This window comes from Ambystoma mexicanum, chromosome 1p (genome assembly GCF_040938575.1).
Source record: "Ambystoma mexicanum isolate Mex_15411 chromosome 1p, UKY_AmexF1_1, whole genome shotgun sequence".
Taxonomy (NCBI): domain Eukaryota; kingdom Metazoa; phylum Chordata; class Amphibia; order Caudata; family Ambystomatidae; genus Ambystoma; species Ambystoma mexicanum.
The window spans coordinates 232,152,446-232,171,857 of record NC_090921.1 but is presented as its reverse complement, the minus strand read 5'-3'; the positions used below and the strand labels follow the sequence as shown (position 1 = coordinate 232,171,857).

Here is a 19,412-nt window from a genome sequence, read left to right as displayed (position 1 = left end):
GCTCTGTTAAATCAGCTGCTCTGGGCTGCAATGGTCCAGAGCACTGTAGCGCCAGTGTGCAGCATGTAAGGCATTGGTGGTTCAGTGGTAGAATTCTCGCCTGCCACGCGGGAGGCCCGGGTTCGATTCCCGGCCAATGCATGAGCGTTTTGCATATGTACCTTTCGTTGACTTTGAAGCATCGTGAAAAGGAAGAGATCAAACAAAAAAACAAGCCTTGATTGCCTTGCTTGCCTTATTTCTGCTACTAGCGATCACTCTGCTGATCCCTTTTAGTAGAAGGGGCCGCTGCGCCTTGACTGGAAGCAGGGAAATCTCAGATTATGCAAACAGCTCATAGAGGCCCAGCTCGAGTAGGTGCCAGTCTCACACGTCTGCAAAGGCCTTCAATGAGGCTTTCAGCAGAAGTCAAGAGTTTACGAGTGACCATTCGCATGGCACTGGCAGGTGTGTTAAATCAAGCGCTCTACCGCAGTAATGCTGCTTGTCAAGCATTGGTAGTTCAGTGGTAGAATTCTCGCTTCCCAATTGGGAGGCCCGGGTTCGATTCCCGGCCAATGCATGGCACTTTTGTAGACGTGTCTCTTGATATTTTAAAAGGCATGGGAAAAGAAAAATGGAAACGGTAGATAAGATGATTGCATTGCTTCTCTGTTTTCTGCGCAAAGAAAGCACTCTGCTGCCCTCTTTTAGCAGAAGATGGAACTGCAGTTTCAACTTAAGGCGGGAAACCTTCTATTATGCAAATAATTCCCAGAAGACCCCAGAAGCCCAGATTGAAAGGGTGTCAGCCTCGTGTGGCTGCAAAGATATCCACTGAGTCCTGCAGTAGAAGTCTGGCTTTCCTGAGGCACGGTGCTCAGGGAACTGCACTCAGAGTAGCGACCCATACAAAGGCCACCCTCATCTACCAGTGTGCTTGCCTCTGTCCACTTTTCCTGTCTATAGAACCTGGCCGTTCGTGGCCGTTCGTGGCCAAGTGAGTGAGAAGGACTGCCAGGGCAGCGCAGCTCCCATTCACCTACCGGAGCTGGCGCCATCCTCATGTCACTGCAGTGCTCTGTTAAATCAGCTGCTCTGGGCTGCAATGGTCCAGAGCACTGTAGCGCCAGTGTGCAGCATGTAAGGCATTGGTGGTTCAGTGGTAGAATTCTCGCCTGCCACGCGGGAGGCCCGGGTTCGATTCCCGCCCAATGCATGAGCGTTTTGCACATGTACCTTTCGTTGACTTTGAAGCATCGTGAAAAGGAAGAGACCGAACAAAAAAACAAGCCTTGCTTGCCTTATTTCTGCTACTAGCGATCACTCTGCTGATCCCTTTTAGTAGAAGGGGCCGCTGCGCCTTGACTGGAAGCAGGGCAATCTCAGATTATGCAAAACGCTCATAGAGGCCCAGCCCGAGTAGGTGCCAGTCTCACACGTCTGCAAAGGCCTTCAATGAGGCTTTCAGCAGAAGTCAAGAGTTTACGAGTGACCATTCGCATGGAACTGGCAGGTGTGTTAAATCAAGCGCTCTACCGCAGTAATGCTGCTTGTCAGGCATTGGTAGTTCAGTGGTAGAATTCTCGCTTCCCAAGCGGGAGGCCCGGGTTCGATTCCCGGCCAATGCATGGCACTTTTGTAGACGTGTCTCTTGATATTTTAAAAGGCATGGGAAAAGAAAAATGGAAACGGTAGATAAGATGATTGCATTTCTTGTCTGTTTTCTGCGCAAAGAAAGCACTCTGCTGCCCTCTTTTAGCAGAAGATGGAACTGCAGTTTCAACTTAAGGCGGGAAACCTTCTATTATGCAAATAATTCCCAGAAGACCCCAGAAGCCCAGATTGAAAGGGTGTCAGCCTCGTGTGGCTGCAAAGATATCCCCTGAGTCCTGCGGTAGAAGTCTGGCTTTCCTGAGGCACGGTGCTCAGGGAACTGCATCCAGAGTAGCGACCCATACAAAGGCCACCCTCATCTACCAGTGTGCTTGCCTCTGTCCACTTTTCCTGTCTATAGAACCTGGCCGTTCGTGGCCAAGTGAGTGAGAAGGACTGCCAGGGCAGCGCAGCTCCCATTCACCCACCGGAGCTGGCGCCATCCTCATGTCATTGCAGTGCTCTGTTAAATCAGCTGCTCTGGGCTGCAATGGTCCAGAGCACTGTAGCGCCAGTGTGCAGCATGAAAGGCATTGGTGGTTCAGTGGTAGAATTCTCGCCTGCCACGCGGGAGGCCCGGGTTCGATTCCCGGCCAATGCATGAGCGTTTTGCACATGTACCTTTCGTTGACTTTGAAGCATCGTGAAAAGGAAGAGACCGAACAAAAAAACAAGCCTTGATTGCCTTGCTTGCCTTATTTCTGCTACTAGCGATCACTCTGCTGATCCCTTTTAGTAGAAGGGGCCGCTGCGCCTTGACTGGAAGCAGGGCAATCTCAGATTATGCAAAACGCTCATAGAGGCCCAGCCCGAGTAGGTGCCAGTCTCACACGTCTGCAAAGGCCTTCAATGAGGCTTTCAGCAGAAGTCAAGAGTTTACGAGTGACCATTCGCATGGAACTGGCAGGTGTGTTAAATCAAGCGCTCTACCGCAGTAATGCTGCTTGTCAGGCATTGGTAGTTCAGTGGTAGAATTCTTGCTTCCCAAGCGGGAGGCACGGGTTCGATTCCCGGCCAATGCATGGTACTTTTGTAGACGTGTCTCTTGATATTTTAAAAGGCATGGGAAAAGAAAAATGGAAACGGTAGATAAGATGATTGCATTTCTTGTCTGTTTTCTGCGCAAAGAAAGCACTCTGCTGCCCTCTTTTAGCAGAAGATGGAACTGCAGTTTCAACTTAAGGCGGGAAACCTTCTATTATGCAAATAATTCCCAGAAGACCCCAGAAGCCCAGATTGAAAGGGTGTCAGCCTCGTGTGGCTGCAAAGATATCCCCTGAGTCCTGCGGTAGAAGTCTGGCTTTCCTGAGGCACGGTGCTCAGGGAACTGCACTCAGAGTAGCGACCCATACAAAGGCCACCCTCATCTACCAGTGTGCTTGCCTCTGTCCACTTTTCCTGTCTATAGAACCTGGCCGTTCGTGGCCAAGTGAGTGAGAAGGACTGCCAGGGCAGCGCAGCTCCCATTCACCCACCGGAGCTGGCGCCATCCTCATGTCACTGCAGTGCTCTGTTAAATCAGCTGCTCTGGGCTGCAATGGTCCAGAGCACTGTAGCGCCAGTGTGCAGCATGAAAGGCATTGGTGGTTCAGTGGTAGAATTCTCGCCTGCCACGCGGGAGGCCCGGGTTCGATTCCCGGCCAATGCATGAGCGTTTTGCACATGTACCTTTCGTTGACTTTGAAGCATCGTGAAAAGGAAGAGACCGAACAAAAAAACAAGCCTTGATTGCCTTGCTTGCCTTATTTCTGCTACTAGCGATCACTCTGCTGATCCCTTTTAGTAGAAGGGGCCGCTGCGCCTTGACTGGAAGCAGGGCAATCTCAGATTATGCAAAACGCTCATAGAGGCCCAGCCCGAGTAGGTGCCAGTCTCACACGTCTGCAAAGGCCTTCAATGAGGCTTTCAGCAGAAGTCAAGAGTTTACGAGTGACCATTCGCATGGAACTGGCAGGTGTGTTAAATCAAGCGCTCTACCGCAGTAATGCTGCTTGTCAGGCATTGGTAGTTCAGTGGTAGAATTCTCGCTTCCCAAGCGGGAGGCCCGGGTTCGATTCCCGGCCAATGCATGGCACTTTTGTAGACGTGTCTCTTGATATTTTAAAAGGCATGGGAAAAGAAAAATGGAAACGGTAGATAAGATGATTGCATTTCTTGTCTGTTTTCTGCGCAAAGAAAGCACTCTGCTGCCCTCTTTTAGCAGAAGATGGAACTGCAGTTTCAACTTAAGGCGGGAAACCTTCTATTATGCAAATAATTCCCAGAAGACCCCAGAAGCCCAGATTGAAAGGGTGTCAGCCTCGTGTGGCTGCAAAGATATCCCCTGAGTCCTGCGGTAGAAGTCTGGCTTTCCTGAGGCACGGTGCTCAGGGAACTGCACTCAGAGTAGCGACCCATACAAAGGCCACCCTCATCTACCAGTGTGCTTGCCTCTGTCCACTTTTCCTGTCTATAGAACCTGGCCGTTCGTGGCCAAGTGAGTGAGAAGGACTGCCAGGGCAGCGCAGCTCCCATTCACCCACCGGAGCTGGCGCCATCCTCATGTCACTGCAGTGCTCTGTTAAATCAGCTGCTCTGGGCTGCAATGGTCCAGAGCACTGTAGCGCCAGTGTGCAGCATGTAAGGCATTGGTGGTTCAGTGGTAGAATTCTCGCCTGCCACGCGGGAGGCCCGGGTTCGATTCCCGGCCAATGCATGAGCGTTTTGCACATGTACCTTTCGTTGACTTTGAAGCATCGTGAAAAGGAAGAGACTGAACAAAAAAACAAGCCTTGATTGCCTTGCTTGCCTTATTTCTGCTACTAGCGATCACTCTGCTGATCCCTTTTAGTAGAAGGGGCCGCTGCGCCTAGACTGGAAGCAGGGCAATCTCAGATTATGCAAACAGCTCATAGAGGCCCAGCCCGAGTAGGTGCCAGTCTCACACGTCTGCAAAGGCCTTCAATGAGGCTTTCAGCAGAAGTCAAGAGTTTACGAGTGACCATTCGCATGGAACTGGCAGGTGTGTTAAATCAAGCGCTCTACCGCAGTAATGCTGCTTGTCAAGCATTGGTAGTTCAGTGGTAGAATTCTCGCTTCCCAAGCGGGAGGCCCGGGTTCGATTCCCGGCCAATGCATGGCACTTTTGTAGACGTGTCTCTTGATATTTTAAAAGGCATGGGAAAAGAAAAATTGAAACGGTAGATAAGATGATTGCATTGCTTGTCTGTTTTCTGCGCAAAGAAAGCACTCTGCTGCCCTCTTTTAGCAGAAGATGGAACTGCAGTTTCAACTTAAGGCGGGAAACCTTCTATTATGCAAATAATTCCCAGAAGACCCCAGAAGCCCAGATTGAAAGGGTGTCAGCCTCGTGTGGCTGCAAAGATATCCCCTGAGTCCTGCAGTAGAAGTCTGACTTTCCTGAGGCACGGTGCTCAGGGAACTGCACTCAGAGTAGCGACCCATACAAAGGCCACCCTCATCTACCAGTGTGCTTGCCTCTGTCCACTTTTCCTGTCTATAGAACCTGGCCGTTCGTGGCCAAGTGAGTGAGAAGGACTGCCAGGGCAGCGCAGCTCCCATTCACCCACCGGAGCTGGCGCCATCCTCATGTCACTGCAGTGCTCTGTTAAATCAGCTGCTCTGGGCTGCAATGGTCCAGAGCACTGTAGCGCCAGTGTGCAGCATGAAAGGCATTGGTGGTTCAGTGGTAGAATTCTCGCCTGCCACGCGGGAGGCCCGGGTTCGATTCCCGGCCAATGCATGAGCGTTTTGCACATGTACCTTTCGTTGACTTTGAAGCATCGTGAAAAGGAAGAGACCGAACAAAAAAACAAGCCTTGATTGCCTTGCTTGCCTTATTTCTGCTACTAGCGATCACTCTGCTGATCCCTTTTAGTAGAAGGGGCCGCTGCGCCTTGACTGGAAGCAGGGCAATCTCAGATTATGCAAAACGCTCATAGAGGCCCAGCCCGAGTAGGTGCCAGTCTCACACGTCTGCAAAGGCCTTCAATGAGGCTTTCAGCAGAAGTCAAGAGTTTACGAGTGACCATTCGCATGGAACTGGCAGGTGTGTTAAATCAAGCGCTCTACCGCAGTAATGCTGCTTGTCAGGCATTGGTAGTTCAGTGGTAGAATTCTCGCTTCCCAAGCGGGAGGCACGGGTTCGATTCCCGGCCAATGCATGGCACTTTTGTAGACGTGTCTCTTGATATTTTAAAAGGCATGGGAAAAGAAAAATGGAAACGGTAGATAAGATGATTGCATTTCTTGTCTGTTTTCTGCGCAAAGAAAGCACTCTGCTGCCCTCTTTTAGCAGAAGATGGAACTGCAGTTTCAATTTAAGGCGGGAAACCTTCTATTATGCAAATAATTCCCAGAAGACCCCAGAAGCCCAGATTGAAAGGGTGTCAGCCTCGTGTGGCTGCAAAGATATCCCCTGAGTCCTGCGGTAGAAGTCTGGCTTTCCTGAGGCACGGTGCTCAGGGAACTGCACTCAGAGTAGCGACCCATACAAAGGCCACCCTCATCTACCAGTGTGCTTGCCTCTGTCCACTTTTCCTGTCTATAGAACCTGGCCGTTCGTGGCCGTTCGTGGCCAAGTGAGTGAGAAGGACTGCCAGGGCAGCGCAGCTCCCATTCACCCACCGGAGCTGGCGCCATCCTCATGTCACTGCAGTGCTCTGTTAAATCAGCTGCTCTGGGCTGCAATGGTCCAGAGCACTGTAGCGCCAGTGTGCAGCATGTAAGGCATTGGTGGTTCAGTGGTAGAATTCTCGCCTGCCACGCGGGAGGCCCGGGTTCGATTCCCGGCCAATGCATGAGTGTTTTGCACATGTACCTTTCGTTGACTTTGAAGCATCGTGAAAAGGAAGAGACCGAACAAAAAAACAAGCCTTGATTGCCTTGCTTGCCTTATTTCTGCTACTAGCGATCACTCTGCTGATCCCTTTTAGTAGAAGGGGCCGCTGCGCCTTGACTGGAAGCAGGGCAATCTCAGATTATGCAAACAGCTCATAGAGGCCCAGCCCGAGTAGGTGCCAGTCTCACACGTCTGCAAAGGCCTTCAATGAGGCTTTCAGCAGAAGTCAAGAGTTTACAAGTGACCATTCGCATGGAACTGGCAGGTGTGTTAAATCAAGCGCTCTACCGCAGTAATGCTGCTTGTCAGGCATTGGTAGTTCAGTGGTAGAATTCTCGCTTCCCAAGCGGGAGGCCCGGGTTCGATTCCCGGCCAATGCATGGCACTTTTGTAGACGTGTCTCTTGATATTTTAAAAGGCATGGGAAAAGAAAAATGGAAACGGTAGATAAGATGATTGCATTGCTTGTCTGTTTTCTGCGCAAAGAAAGCACTCTGCTGCCCTCTTTTAGCAGAAGATGGAACTGCAGTTTCAACTTAAGGCGGGAAACCTTCTATTATGCAAATAATTCCCAGAAGACCCCAGAAGCCCAGATTGAAAGGGTGTCAGCCTCGTGTGGCTGCAAAGATATCCCCTGAGTCCTGCGGTAGAAGTCTGGCTTTCCTGAGGCACGGTGCTCAGGGAACTGCATCCAGAGTAGCGACCCATACAAAGGCCACCCTCATCTACCAGTGTGCTTGCCTCTGTCCACTTTTCCTGTCTATAGAACCTGGCCGTTCGTGGCCAAGTGAGTGAGAAGGACTGCCAGGGCAGCGCAGCTCCCATTCACCCACCGGAGCTGGCGCCATCCTCATGTCACTGCAGTGCTCTGTTAAATCAGCTGCTCTGGGCTGCAATGGTCCAGAGCACTGTAGCGCCAGTGTGCAGCATGAAAGGCATTGGTGGTTCAGTGGTAGAATTCTCGCCTGCCACGCGGGAGGCCCGGGTTCGATTCCCGGCCAATGCATGAGCGTTTTGCACATGTACCTTTCGTTGACTTTGAAGCATCGTGAAAAGGAAGAGACCGAACAAAAAAACAAGCCTTGATTGCCTTGCTTGCCTTATTTCTGCTACTAGCGATCACTCTGCTGATCCCTTTTAGTAGAAGGGGCCGCTGCGCCTTGACTGGAAGCAGGGCAATCTCAGATTATGCAAAACGCTCATAGAGGCCCAGCCCGAGTAGGTGCCAGTCTCACACGTCTGCAAAGGCCTTCAATGAGGCTTTCAGCAGAAGTCAAGAGTTTACAAGTGACCATTCGCATGGAACTGGCAGGTGTGTTAAATCAAGCGCTCTACCGCAGTAATGCTGCTTGTCAGGCATTGGTAGTTCAGTGGTAGAATTCTCGCTTCCCAAGCGGGAGGCCCGGGTTCGATTCCCGGCCAATGCATGGCACTTTTGTAGACGTGTCTCTTGATATTTTAAAAGGCATGGGAAAAGAAAAATGGAAACGGTAGATAAGATGATTGCATTGCTTGTCTGTTTTCTGCGCAAAGAAAGCACTCTGCTGCCCTCTTTTAGCAGAAGATGGAACTGCAGTTTCAACTTAAGGCGGGAAACCTTCTATTATGCAAATAATTCCCAGAAGACCCCAGAAGCCCAGATTGAAAGGGTGTCAGCCTCGTGTGGCTGCAAAGATATCCCCTGAGTCCTGCAGTAGAAGTCTGGCTTTCCTGAGGCACGGTGCTCAGGGAACTGCACTCAGAGTAGCGACCCATACAAAGGCCACCCTCATCTACCAGTGTGCTTGCCTCTGTCCACTTTTCCTGTCTATAGAACCTGGCCGTTCGTGGCCAAGTGAGTGAGAAGGACTGCCAGGGCAGCGCAGCTCCCATTCACCCACCGGAGCTGGCGCCATCCTCATGTCACTGCAGTGCTCTGTTAAATCAGCTGCTCTGGGCTGCAATGGTCCAGAGCACTGTAGCGCCAGTGTGCAGCATGTAAGGCATTGGTGGTTCAGTGGTAGAATTCTCGCCTGCTACGCGGGAGGCCCGGGTTCGATTCCCGGCCAATGCATGAGCGTTTTGCACATGTACCTTTCGTTGACTTTGAAGCATCGTGAAAAGGAAGAGATCAAACAAAAAAACAAGCCTTGATTGCCTTGCTTGCCTTATTTCTGCTACTAGCGATCACTCTGCTGATCCCTTTTAGTAGAAGGGGCCGCTGCGCCTTGACTGGAAGCAGGGCAATCTCAGATTATGCAAACAGCTCATAGAGGCCCAGCTCGAGTAGGTGCCAGTCTCACACGTCTGCAAAGGCCTTCAATGAGGCTTTCAGCAGAAGTCAAGAGTTTACGAGTGACCATTCGCATGGAACTGGCAGGTGTGTTAAATCAAGCGCTCTACCGCAGTAAAGCTGCTTGTCAAGCATTGGTAGTTCAGTGGTAGAATTCTCGCTTCCCAAGCGGGAGGCCCGGGTTCGATTCCCAGCCAATGCATGGCACTTTTGTAGACGTGTCTCTTGATATTTTAAAAGGCATGGGAAAAGAAAAATGGAAACGGTAGATAAGATGATTGCATTGCTTGTCTGTTTTCTGCGCAAAGAAAGCACTCTGCTGCCCTCTTTTAGCAGAAGATGGAACTGCAGTTTCAACTTAAGGCGGGAAACCTTCTATTATGCAAATAATTCCCAGAAGACCCCAGAAGCCCAGATTGAAAGGGTGTCAGCCTCGTGTGGCTGCAAAGATATCCCCTGAGTCCTGCAGTAGAAGTCTGGCTTTCCTGAGGCACGGTGCTCAGGGAACTGCACTCAGAGTAGCGACCCATACAAAGGCCACCCTCATCTACCAGTGTGCTTGCCTCTGTCCACTTTTCCTGTCTATAGAACCTGGCCGTTCGTGGCCAAGTGAGTGAGAAGGACTGCCAGGGCAGCGCAGCTCCCATTCACCCACCGGAGCTGGCGCCATCCTCATGTCACTGCAGTGCTCTGTTAAATCAGCTGCTCTGGGCTGCAATGGTCCAGAGCACTGTAGCGCCAGTGTGCAGCATGTAAGGCATTGGTGGTTCAGTGGTAGAATTCTCGCCTGCCACGCGGGAGGCCCGGGTTCGATTCCCGGCCAATGCATGAGTGTTTTGCACATGTACCTTTCGTTGACTTTGAAGCATTGTGAAAAGGAAGAGATCAAACAAAAAAACAAGCCTTGATTGCCTTGCTTGCCTTATTTCTGCTACTAGCGATCACTCTGCTGATCCCTTTTAGTAGAAGGGGCCGCTGCGCCTTGACTGGAAGCAGGGCAATCTCAGATTATGCAAACAGCTCATAGAGGCCCAGCTCGAGTAGGTGCCAGTCTCACACGTCTGCAAAGGCCTTCAATGAGGCTTTCAGCAGAAGTCAAGAGTTTACGAGTGACCATTCGCATGGAACTGGCAGGTGTGTTAAATCAAGTGCTCTACCGCAGTAATGCTGCTTGTCAAGCATTGGTAGTTCAGTGGTAGAATTCTCGCTTCCCAAGCGGGAGGCCCGGGTTCGATTCCCGGCCAATGCATGGCACTTTTGTAGACGTGTCTCTTGATATTTTAAAAGGCATGGGAAAAGAAAAATGGAAACGGTAGATAAGATGATTGCATTGCTTGTCTGTTTTCTGCGCAAAGAAAGCACTCTGCTGCCCTCTTTTAGCAGAAGATGGAACTGCAGTTTCAACTTAAGGCGGGAAACCTTCTATTATGCAAATAATTCCCAGAAGACCCCAGAAGCCCAGATTGAAAGGGTGTCAGCCTCGTGTGGCTGCAAAGATATCCACTGAGTCCTGCAGTAGAAGTCTGGCTTTCCTGAGGCACGGTGCTCAGGGAACTGCACTCAGAGTAGCGACCCATACAAAGGCCACCCTCATCTACCAGTGTGCTTGCCTCTGTCCACTTTTCCTGTCTATAGAACCTGGCCGTTCGTGGCCGTTCGTGGCCAAGTGAGTGAGAAGGACTGCCAGGGCAGCGCAGCTCCCATTCACCCACCGGAGCTGGCGCCATCCTCATGTCACTGCAGTGCTCTGTTAAATCAGCTGCTCTGGGCTGCAATGGTCCAGAGCACTGTAGCGCCAGTGTGCAGCATGTAAGGCATTGGTGGTTCAGTGGTAGAATTCTTGCCTTCCTCGCGGGAGGCCCGGGTTCGATTCCCGGCCAATGCATGAGCGTTTTGCACATGTACCTTTCGTTGACTTTGAAGCATCGTGAAAAGGAAGAGACCGAACAAAAAAACAAGCCTTGATTGCCTTGCTTGCCTTATTTCTGCTACTAGCGATCACTCTGCTGATCCCTTTTAGTAGAAGGGGCCGCTGCGCCTTGACTGGAAGCAGGGCAATCTCAGATTATGCAAACAGCTCATAGAGGCCCAGCCCGAGTAGGTGCCAGTCTCACACGTCTGCAAAGGCCTTCAATGAGGCTTTCAGCAGAAGTCAAGAGTTTACAAGTGACCATTCGCATGGAACTGGCAGGTGTGTTAAATCAAGCGCTCTACCGCAGTAATGCTGCTTGTCAGGCATTGGTAGTTCAGTGGTAGAATTCTCGCTTCCCAAGCGGGAGGCCCGGGTTCGATTCCCGGCCAATGCATGGCACTTTTGTAGACGTGTCTCTTGATATTTTAAAAGGCATGGGAAAAGAAAAATGGAAACGGTAGATAAGATGATTGCATTGCTTGTCTGTTTTCTGCGCAAAGAAAGCACTCTGCTGCCCTCTTTTAGCAGAAGATGGAACTGCAGTTTCAACTTAAGGCGGGAAACCTTCTATTATGCAAATAATTCCCAGAAGACCCCAGAAGCCCAGATTGAAAGGGTGTCAGCCTCGTGTGGCTGCAAAGATATCCCCTGAGTCCTGCAGTAGAAGTCTGGCTTTCCTGAGGCACGGTGCTCAGGGAACTGCACTCAGAGTAGCGACCCATACAAAGGCCACCCTCATCTACCAGTGTGCTTGCCTCTGTCCACTTTTCCTGTCTATAGAACCTGGCCGTTCGTGGCCAAGTGAGTGAGAAGGACTGCCAGGGCAGCGCAGCTCCCATTCACCCACCGGAGCTGGCGCCATCCTCATGTCACTGCAGTGCTCTGTTAAATCAGCTGCTCTGGGCTGCAATGGTCCAGAGCACTGTAGCGCCAGTGTGCAGCATGTAAGGCATTGGTGGTTCAGTGGTAGAATTCTCGCCTGCCACGCGGGAGGCCCGGGTTCGATTCCCGGCCAATGCATGAGTGTTTTGCACATGTACCTTTCGTTGACTTTGAAGCATTGTGAAAAGGAAGAGATCAAACAAAAAAACAAGCCTTGATTGCCTTGCTTGCCTTATTTCTGCTACTAGCGATCACTCTGCTGATCCCTTTTAGTAGAAGGGGCCGCTGCGCCTTGACTGGAAGCAGGGCAATCTCAGATTATGCAAACAGCTCATAGAGGCCCAGCTCGAGTAGGTGCCAGTCTCACACGTCTGCAAAGGCCTTCAATGAGGCTTTCAGCAGAAGTCAAGAGTTTACGAGTGACCATTCGCATGGAACTGGCAGGTGTGTTAAATCAAGTGCTCTACCGCAGTAATGCTGTTTGTCAAGCATTGGTAGTTCAGTGGTAGAATTCTCGCTTCCCAAGCGGGAGGCCCGGGTTCGATTCCCGGCCAATGCATGGCACTTTTGTAGACGTGTCTCTTGATATTTTAAAAGGCATGGGAAAAGAAAAATGGAAACGGTAGATAAGATGATTGCATTGCTTGTCTGTTTTCTGCGCAAAGAAAGCACTCTGCTGCCCTCTTTTAGCAGAAGATGGAACTGCAGTTTCAACTTAAGGCGGGAAACCTTCTATTATGCAAATAATTCCCAGAAGACCCCAGAAGCCCAGATTGAAAGGGTGTCAGCCTCGTGTGGCTGCAAAGATATCCACTGAGTCCTGCAGTAGAAGTCTGGCTTTCCTGAGGCACGGTGCTCAGGGAACTGCACTCAGAGTAGCGACCCATACAAAGGCCACCCTCATCTACCAGTGTGCTTGCCTCTGTCCACTTTTCCTGTCTATAGAACCTGGCCGTTCGTGGCCGTTCGTGGCCAAGTGAGTGAGAAGGACTGCCAGGGCAGCGCAGCTCCCATTCACCCACCGGAGCTGGCGCCATCCTCATGTCACTGCAGTGCTCTGTTAAATCAGCTGCTCTGGGCTGCAATGGTCCAGAGCACTGTAGCGCCAGTGTGCAGCATGTAAGGCATTGGTGGTTCAGTGGTAGAATTCTTGCCTGCCTCGCGGGAGGCCCGGGTTCGATTCCCGGCCAATGCATGAGCGTTTTGCACATGTACCTTTCGTTGACTTTGAAGCATCGTGAAAAGGAAGAGACCGAACAAAAAAACAAGCCTTGATTGCCTTGCTTGCCTTATTTCTGCTACTAGCGATCACTCTGCTGATCCCTTTTAGTAGAAGGGGCCGCTGCGCCTTGACTGGAAGCAGGGCAATCTCAGATTATGCAAACAGCTCATAGAGGCCCAGCCCGAGTAGGTGCCAGTCTCACACGTCTGCAAAGGCCTTCAATGAGGCTTTCAGCAGAAGTCAAGAGTTTACAAGTGACCATTCGCATGGAACTGGCAGGTGTGTTAAATCAAGCGCTCTACCGCAGTAATGCTGCTTGTCAGGCATTGGTAGTTCAGTGGTAGAATTCTCGCTTCCCAAGCGGGAGGCCCGGGTTCGATTCCCGGCCAATGCATGGCACTTTTGTAGACGTGTCTCTTGATATTTTAAAAGGCATGGGAAAAGAAAAATGGAAACGGTAGATAAGATGATTGCATTGCTTGTCTGTTTTCTGCGCAAAGAAAGCACTCTGCTGCCCTCTTTTAGCAGAAGATGGAACTGCAGTTTCAACTTAAGGCGGGAAACCTTCTATTATGCAAATAATTCCCAGAAGACCCCAGAAGCCCAGATTGAAAGGGTGTCAGCCTCGTGTGGCTGCAAAGATATCCCCTGAGTCCTGCAGTAGAAGTCTGGCTTTCCTGAGGCACGGTGCTCAGGGAACTGCACTCAGAGTAGCGACCCATACAAAGGCCACCCTCATCTACCAGTGTGCTTGCCTCTGTCCACTTTTCCTGTCTATAGAACCTGGCCGTTCGTGGCCGTTCGTGGCCAAGTGAGTGAGAAGGACTGCCAGGGCAGCGCAGCTCCCATTCACCCACCGGAGCTGGCGCCATCCTCATGTCACTGCAGTGCTCTGTTAAATCAGCTGCTCTGGGCTGCAATGGTCCAGAGCACTGTAGCGCCAGTGTGCAGCATGTAAGGCATTGGTGGTTCAGTGGTAGAATTCTCGCCTGCCACGCGGGAGGCCCGGGTTCGATTCCCGGCCAATGCATGAGCGTTTTGCACATGTACCTTTCGTTGACTTTGAAGCATCGTGAAAAGGAAGAGACCGAACAAAAAAACAAGCCTTGATTGCCTTGCTTGCCTTATTTCTGCTACTAGCGATCACTCTGCTGATCCCTTTTAGTAGAAGGGGCCGCTGCGCCTTGGCTGGAAGCAGGGCAATCTCAGATTATGCAAACAGCTCATAGAGGCCCAGCCCGAGTAGGTGCCAGTCTCACACGTCTGCAAAGGCCTTCAATGAGGCTTTCAGCAGAAGTCAAGAGTTTACGAGTGACCATTCGCATGGAACTGGCAGGTGTGTTAAATCAAGCGCTCTACCGCAGTAATGCTGCTTGTCAGGCATTGGTAGTTCAGTGGTAGAATTCTCTCTTCCCAAGCGGGAGGCCCGGGTTCGATTCCCGGCCAATGCATGGCACTTTTGTAGACGTGTCTCTTGATATTTTAAAAGGCATGGGAAAAGAAAAATGGAAACGGTAGATAAGATGATTGCATTGCTTGTCTGTTTTCTGCGCAAAGAAAGCACTCTGCTGCCCTCTTTTAGCAGAAGATGGAACTGCAGTTTCAACTTAAGGCGGGAAACCTTCTATTATGCAAATAATTCCCAGAAGGCCCCAGAAGCCCAGATTGAAAGGGTGTCAGCCTCGTGTGGCTGCAAAGATATCCCCTGAGTCCTGCAGTAGAAGTCTGGCTTTCCTGAGGCACGGTGCTCAGGGAACTGCACTCAGAGTAGCGACCCATACAAAGGCCACCCTCATCTACCAGTGTGCTTGCCTCTGTCCACTTTTCCTGTCTATAGAACCTGGCCGTTCGTGGCCAAGTGAGTGAGAAGGACTGCCAGGGCAGCGCAGCTCCCATTCACCCACCGGAGCTGGCGCCATCCTCATGTCACTGCAGTGCTCTGTTAAATCAGCTGCTCTGGGCTGCAATGGTCCAGAGCACTGTAGCGCCAGTGTGCAGCATGTAAGGCATTGGTGGTTCAGTGGTAGAATTCTCGCCTGCCACGCGGGAGGCCCGGGTTCGATTCCCGGCCAATGCATGAGCGTTTTGCACATGTACCTTTCGTTGACTTTGAAGCATCGTGAAAAGGAAGAGATCAAACAAAAAAACAAGCCTTGATTGCCTTGCTTGCCTTATTTCTGCTACTAGCGATCACTCTGCTGATCCCTTTTAGTAGAAGGGGCCGCTGCGCCTTGACTGGAAGCAGGGCAATCTCAGATTATGCAAACAGCTCATAGAGGCCCAGCCCGAGTAGGTGCCAGTCTCACACGTCTGCAAAGGCCTTCAATGAGGCTTTCAGCAGAAGTCAAGAGTTTACGAGTGACCATTCGCATGGAACTGGCAAGTGTGTTAAATCAAGCGCTCTACCGCAGTAATGCTGCTTGTCAAGCATTGGTAGTTCAGTGGTAGAATTCTCGCTTCCCAAGCGGGAGGCCCGGGTTCGATTCCCGGCCAATGCATGGCACTTTTGTAGACGTGTCTCTTGATATTTTAAAAGGCATGGGAAAAGAAAAATGGAAACGGTAGATAAGATGATTGCATTGCTTGTCTGTTTTCTGCGCAAAGAAAGCACTCTGCTGCCCTCTTTTAGCAGAAGATGGAACTGCAGTTTCAACTTAAGGCGGGAAACCTTCTATTATGCAAATAATTCCCAGAAGACCCCAGAAGCCCAGATTGAAAGGGTGTCAGCCTCGTGTGGCTGCAAAGATATCCCCTGAGTCCTGCAGTAGAAGTCTGGCTTTCCTGAGGCACGGTGCTCAGGGAACTGCACTCAGAGTAGCGACCCATACAAAGGCCACCCTCATCTACCAGTGTGCTTGCCTCTGTCCACTTTTCCTGTCTATAGAACCTGGCCGTTCGTGGCCAAGTGAGTGAGAAGGACTGCCAGGGCAGCGCAGCTCCCATTCACCCACCGGAGCTGGCGCCATCCTCATGTCACTGCAGTGCTCTGTTAAATCAGCTGCTCTGGGCTGCAATGGTCCAGAGCACTGTAGCGCCAGTGTGCAGCATGTAAGGCATTGGTGGTTCAGTGGTAGAATTCTCGCCTGCCACGCGTGAGGCCCGGGTTCGATTCCCGGCCAATGCATGAGCGTTTTGCACATGTACCTTTCGTTGACTTTGAAGCATCGTGAAAAGGAAGAGATCAAACAAAAAAACAAGCCTTGATTGCCTTGCTTGCCTTATTTCTGCTACTAGCGATCACTCTGCTGATCCCTTTTAGTAGAAGGGGCCGCTGCGCCTTGACTGGAAGCAGGGCAATCTCAGATTATGCAAACAGCTCATAGAGGCCCAGCTCGAGTAGGTGCCAGTCTCACACGTCTGCAAAGGCCTTCAATGAGGCTTTCAGCAGAAGTCAAGAGTTTACGAGTGACCATTCGCATGGAACTGGCAGGTGTGTTAAATCAAGCGCTCTACCGCAGTAATGCTGCTTGTCAAGCATTGGTAGTTCAGTGGTAGAATTCTCGCTTCCCAAGCGGGAGGCCCGGGTTCGATTCCCGGCCAATGCATGGCACTTTTGTAGACGTGTCTCTTGATATTTTAAAAGGCATGGGAAAAGAAAAATGGAAACGGTAGATAAGATGATTGCATTGCTTGTCTGTTTTCTGCGCAAAGAAAGCACTCTGCTGCCCTCTTTTAGCAGAAGATGGAACTGCAGTTTCAACTTAAGGCGGGAAACCTTCTATTATGCAAATAATTCCCAGAAGACCCCAGAAGCCCAGATTGAAAGGGTGTCAGCCTCGTGTGGCTGCAAAGATATCCACTGAGTCCTGCAGTAGAAGTCTGGCTTTCCTGAGGCACGGTGCTCAGGGAACTGCACTCAGAGTAGCGACCCATACAAAGGCCACCCTCATCTTCCAGTGTGCTTGCCTCTGTCCACTTTTCCTGTCTATAGAACCTGGCCGTTCGTGGCCGTTCGTGGCCAAGTGAGTGAGAAGGACTGCCAGGGCAGCGCAGCTCCCATTCACCCACCGGAGCTGGCGCCATCCTCATGTCACTGCAGTGCTCTGTTAAATCAGCTGCTCTGGGCTGCAATGGTCCAGAGCACTGTAGCGCCAGTGTGCAGCATGTAAGGCATTGGTGGTTCAGTGGTAGAATTCTCGCCTGCCACGCGGGAGGCCCGGGTTCGATTCCCGGCCAATGCATGAGCGTTTTGCACATGTACCTTTCGTTGACTTTGAAGCATCGTGAAAAGGAAGAGACCGAACAAAAAAACAAGCCTTGATTGCCTTGCTTGCCTTATTTCTGCTACTAGCGATCACTCTGCTGATCCCTTTTAGTAGAAGGGGCCGCTGCGCCTTGACTGGAAGCAGGGCAATCTCAGATTATGCAAACAGCTCATAGAGGCCCAGCCCGAGTAGGTGCCAGTCTCACACGTCTGCAAAGGCCTTCAATGAGGCTTTCAGCAGAAGTCAAGAGTTTACAAGTGACCATTCGCATGGAACTGGCAGGTGTGTTAAATCAAGCGCTCTACCGCAGTAATGCTGCTTGTCAGGCATTGGTAGTTCAGTGGTAGAATTCTCGCTTCCCAAGCGGGAGGCCCGGGTTCGATTCCCGGCCAATGCATGGCACTTTTGTAGACGTGTCTCTTGATATTTTAAAAGGCATGGGAAAAGAAAAATGGAAACGGTAGATAAGATGATTGCATTGCTTGTCTGTTTTCTGCGCAAAGAAAGCACTCTGCTGCCCTCTTTTAGCAGAAGATGGAACTGCAGTTTCAACTTAAGGCGGGAAACCTTCTATTATGCAAATAATTCCCAGAAGACCCCAGAAGCCCAGATTGAAAGGGTGTCAGCCTCGTGTGGCTGCAAAGATATCCCCTGAGTCCTGCAGTAGAAGTCTGGCTTTCCTGAGGCACGGTGCTCAGGGAACTGCACTCAGAGTAGCGACCCATACAAAGGCCACCCTCATCTACCAGTGTGCTTGCCTCTGTCCACTTTTCCTGTCTATAGAACCTGGCCGTTCGTGGCCAAGTGAGTGAGAAGGACTGCCAGGGCAGCGCAGCTCCCATTCACCCACCGGAGCTGGCGCCATCCTCATGTCACTGCAGTGCTCTGTTAAATCAGCTGCTCTGGGCTGCAATGGTCCAGAGCACTGTAGCGCCAGTGTGCAGCATGTAAGGCATTGGTGGTTCAGTGGTAGAATTCTCGCCTGCTACGCGGGAGGCCTGGGTTCGATTCCCGGCCAATGCATGAGCGTTTTGCACATGTACCTTTCGTTGACTTTGAAGCATCGTGAAAAGGAAGAGATCAAACAAAAAAACAAGCCTTGATTGCCTTGCTTGCCTTATTTCTGCTACTAGCGATCACTCTGCTGATCCCTTTTAGTAGAAGGGGCCGCTGCGCCTTGACTGGAAGCAGGGCAATCTCAGATTATGCAAACAGCTCATAGAGGCCCAGCTCGAGTAGGTGCCAGTCTCACACGTCTGCAAAGGCCTTCAATGAGGCTTTCAGCAGAAGTCAAGAGTTTACGAGTGACCATTCGCATGGAACTGGCAGGTGTGTTAAATCAAGCGCTCTACCGCAGTAAAGCTGCTTGTCAAGCATTGGTAGTTCAGTGGTAGAATTCTCGCTTCCCAAGCGGGAGGCCCGGGTTCGATTCCCGGCCAATGCATGGCACTTTTGTAGACGTGTCTCTTGATATTTTAAAAGGCATGGGAAAAGAAAAATGGAAACGGTAGATAAGATGATTGCATTGCTTGTCTGTTTTCTGCGCAAAGAAAGCACTCTGCTGCCCTCTTTTAGCAGAAGATGGAACTGCAGTTTCAACTTAAGGCGGGAAACCTTCTATTATGCAAATAATTCCCAGAAGACCCCAGAAGCCCAGATTGAAAGGGTGTCAGCCTCGTGTGGCTGCAAAGATATCCCCTGAGTCCTGCAGTAGAAGTCTGGCTTTCCTGAGGCACGGTGCTCAGGGAACTGCACTCAGAGTAGCGACCCATACAAAGGCCACCCTCATCTACCAGTGTGCTTGCCTCTGTCCACTTTTCCTGTCTATAGAACCTGGCTGTTCGTGGCCAAGTGAGTGAGAAGGACTGCCAGGGCAGCGCAGCTCCCATTCACCCACCGGAGCTGGCGCCATCCTCATGTCACTGCAGTGCTCTGTTAAATCAGCTGCTCTGGGCTGCAATGGTCCAGAGCACTGTAGCGCCAGTGTGCAGTATGTAAGGCATTGGTGGTTCAGTGGTAGAATTCTCGCCTGCCACGCGGGAGGCCCGGGTTCGATTCCCGGCCAATGCATGAGCGTTTTGCACATGTACCTTTCGTTGACTTTGAAGCATCGTGAAAAGGAAGAGACCGAACAAAAAAACAAGCCTTGATTGCCTTGCTTGCCTTATTTCTGCTACTAGCGATCACTCTGCTGATCCCTTTTAGTAGAAGGGGCCGCTGCGCCTTGACTGGAAGCAGGGCAATCTCAGATTATGCAAACAGCTCATAGAGGCCCAGCCCGAGTAGGTGCCAGTCTCACACGTCTGCAAAGGCCTTCAATGAGGCTTTCAGCAGAAGTCAAGAGTTTACGAGTGACCATTCGCATGGAACTGGCAGGTGTGTTAAATCAAGCGCTCTACCGCAGTAATGCTGCTTGTCAGGCGGAAGCGGGAGGCCCGGGTTCG

At 51.0% G+C, this 19,412-nt stretch overlaps 29 non-coding genes across 29 annotated transcripts; all 29 read left to right on the top strand.

Moving 5' to 3' along the window:
- The first annotated feature begins 70 nt into the window (after positions 1–70).
- TRNAG-GCC (transfer RNA glycine (anticodon GCC)) lies at positions 71–141 on the top strand. The gene has a single exon. It is a non-coding gene; the product is annotated as a tRNA-Gly (tRNA).
- A 1,398-nt stretch (positions 142–1,539) lies between these two features.
- TRNAG-CCC (transfer RNA glycine (anticodon CCC)) lies at positions 1,540–1,610 on the top strand. The gene has a single exon. It is a non-coding gene; the product is annotated as a tRNA-Gly (tRNA).
- Positions 1,611–2,165: 555 nt separating this feature from the next.
- Positions 2,166–2,236, top strand: TRNAG-GCC (transfer RNA glycine (anticodon GCC)). Its single transcript has one exon. It is a non-coding gene; the product is annotated as a tRNA-Gly (tRNA).
- A 976-nt stretch (positions 2,237–3,212) lies between these two features.
- Positions 3,213–3,283, top strand: TRNAG-GCC (transfer RNA glycine (anticodon GCC)). Its single transcript has one exon. It is a non-coding gene; the product is annotated as a tRNA-Gly (tRNA).
- A 350-nt stretch (positions 3,284–3,633) lies between these two features.
- Positions 3,634–3,704, top strand: TRNAG-CCC (transfer RNA glycine (anticodon CCC)). The gene has a single exon. It is a non-coding gene; the product is annotated as a tRNA-Gly (tRNA).
- A 555-nt stretch (positions 3,705–4,259) lies between these two features.
- Positions 4,260–4,330, top strand: TRNAG-GCC (transfer RNA glycine (anticodon GCC)). Its single transcript has one exon. It is a non-coding gene; the product is annotated as a tRNA-Gly (tRNA).
- Positions 4,331–4,680: 350 nt separating this feature from the next.
- On the top strand, positions 4,681–4,751 carry TRNAG-CCC (transfer RNA glycine (anticodon CCC)). Its single transcript has one exon. It is a non-coding gene; the product is annotated as a tRNA-Gly (tRNA).
- Positions 4,752–5,306: 555 nt separating this feature from the next.
- Positions 5,307–5,377, top strand: TRNAG-GCC (transfer RNA glycine (anticodon GCC)). The gene has a single exon. It is a non-coding gene; the product is annotated as a tRNA-Gly (tRNA).
- Positions 5,378–5,727: 350 nt separating this feature from the next.
- On the top strand, positions 5,728–5,798 carry TRNAG-CCC (transfer RNA glycine (anticodon CCC)). The gene has a single exon. It is a non-coding gene; the product is annotated as a tRNA-Gly (tRNA).
- Positions 5,799–6,363: 565 nt separating this feature from the next.
- TRNAG-GCC (transfer RNA glycine (anticodon GCC)) lies at positions 6,364–6,434 on the top strand. Its single transcript has one exon. It is a non-coding gene; the product is annotated as a tRNA-Gly (tRNA).
- Positions 6,435–6,784: 350 nt separating this feature from the next.
- Positions 6,785–6,855, top strand: TRNAG-CCC (transfer RNA glycine (anticodon CCC)). The gene has a single exon. It is a non-coding gene; the product is annotated as a tRNA-Gly (tRNA).
- Positions 6,856–7,410: 555 nt separating this feature from the next.
- On the top strand, positions 7,411–7,481 carry TRNAG-GCC (transfer RNA glycine (anticodon GCC)). The gene has a single exon. It is a non-coding gene; the product is annotated as a tRNA-Gly (tRNA).
- Positions 7,482–7,831: 350 nt separating this feature from the next.
- Positions 7,832–7,902, top strand: TRNAG-CCC (transfer RNA glycine (anticodon CCC)). Its single transcript has one exon. It is a non-coding gene; the product is annotated as a tRNA-Gly (tRNA).
- Positions 7,903–8,457: 555 nt separating this feature from the next.
- On the top strand, positions 8,458–8,528 carry TRNAS-GCU (transfer RNA serine (anticodon GCU)). The gene has a single exon. It is a non-coding gene; the product is annotated as a tRNA-Ser (tRNA).
- Positions 8,529–9,504: 976 nt separating this feature from the next.
- TRNAG-GCC (transfer RNA glycine (anticodon GCC)) lies at positions 9,505–9,575 on the top strand. Its single transcript has one exon. It is a non-coding gene; the product is annotated as a tRNA-Gly (tRNA).
- A 350-nt stretch (positions 9,576–9,925) lies between these two features.
- On the top strand, positions 9,926–9,996 carry TRNAG-CCC (transfer RNA glycine (anticodon CCC)). Its single transcript has one exon. It is a non-coding gene; the product is annotated as a tRNA-Gly (tRNA).
- A 986-nt stretch (positions 9,997–10,982) lies between these two features.
- Positions 10,983–11,053, top strand: TRNAG-CCC (transfer RNA glycine (anticodon CCC)). Its single transcript has one exon. It is a non-coding gene; the product is annotated as a tRNA-Gly (tRNA).
- Positions 11,054–11,608: 555 nt separating this feature from the next.
- TRNAG-GCC (transfer RNA glycine (anticodon GCC)) lies at positions 11,609–11,679 on the top strand. The gene has a single exon. It is a non-coding gene; the product is annotated as a tRNA-Gly (tRNA).
- Positions 11,680–12,029: 350 nt separating this feature from the next.
- On the top strand, positions 12,030–12,100 carry TRNAG-CCC (transfer RNA glycine (anticodon CCC)). The gene has a single exon. It is a non-coding gene; the product is annotated as a tRNA-Gly (tRNA).
- A 986-nt stretch (positions 12,101–13,086) lies between these two features.
- On the top strand, positions 13,087–13,157 carry TRNAG-CCC (transfer RNA glycine (anticodon CCC)). Its single transcript has one exon. It is a non-coding gene; the product is annotated as a tRNA-Gly (tRNA).
- Positions 13,158–13,722: 565 nt separating this feature from the next.
- Positions 13,723–13,793, top strand: TRNAG-GCC (transfer RNA glycine (anticodon GCC)). The gene has a single exon. It is a non-coding gene; the product is annotated as a tRNA-Gly (tRNA).
- A 976-nt stretch (positions 13,794–14,769) lies between these two features.
- On the top strand, positions 14,770–14,840 carry TRNAG-GCC (transfer RNA glycine (anticodon GCC)). Its single transcript has one exon. It is a non-coding gene; the product is annotated as a tRNA-Gly (tRNA).
- A 350-nt stretch (positions 14,841–15,190) lies between these two features.
- Positions 15,191–15,261, top strand: TRNAG-CCC (transfer RNA glycine (anticodon CCC)). The gene has a single exon. It is a non-coding gene; the product is annotated as a tRNA-Gly (tRNA).
- A 976-nt stretch (positions 15,262–16,237) lies between these two features.
- Positions 16,238–16,308, top strand: TRNAG-CCC (transfer RNA glycine (anticodon CCC)). Its single transcript has one exon. It is a non-coding gene; the product is annotated as a tRNA-Gly (tRNA).
- Positions 16,309–16,873: 565 nt separating this feature from the next.
- TRNAG-GCC (transfer RNA glycine (anticodon GCC)) lies at positions 16,874–16,944 on the top strand. The gene has a single exon. It is a non-coding gene; the product is annotated as a tRNA-Gly (tRNA).
- Positions 16,945–17,294: 350 nt separating this feature from the next.
- On the top strand, positions 17,295–17,365 carry TRNAG-CCC (transfer RNA glycine (anticodon CCC)). Its single transcript has one exon. It is a non-coding gene; the product is annotated as a tRNA-Gly (tRNA).
- A 555-nt stretch (positions 17,366–17,920) lies between these two features.
- Positions 17,921–17,991, top strand: TRNAS-GCU (transfer RNA serine (anticodon GCU)). The gene has a single exon. It is a non-coding gene; the product is annotated as a tRNA-Ser (tRNA).
- A 350-nt stretch (positions 17,992–18,341) lies between these two features.
- TRNAG-CCC (transfer RNA glycine (anticodon CCC)) lies at positions 18,342–18,412 on the top strand. Its single transcript has one exon. It is a non-coding gene; the product is annotated as a tRNA-Gly (tRNA).
- Positions 18,413–18,967: 555 nt separating this feature from the next.
- TRNAG-GCC (transfer RNA glycine (anticodon GCC)) lies at positions 18,968–19,038 on the top strand. The gene has a single exon. It is a non-coding gene; the product is annotated as a tRNA-Gly (tRNA).
- Positions 19,039–19,412: the final 374 nt, after the last annotated feature.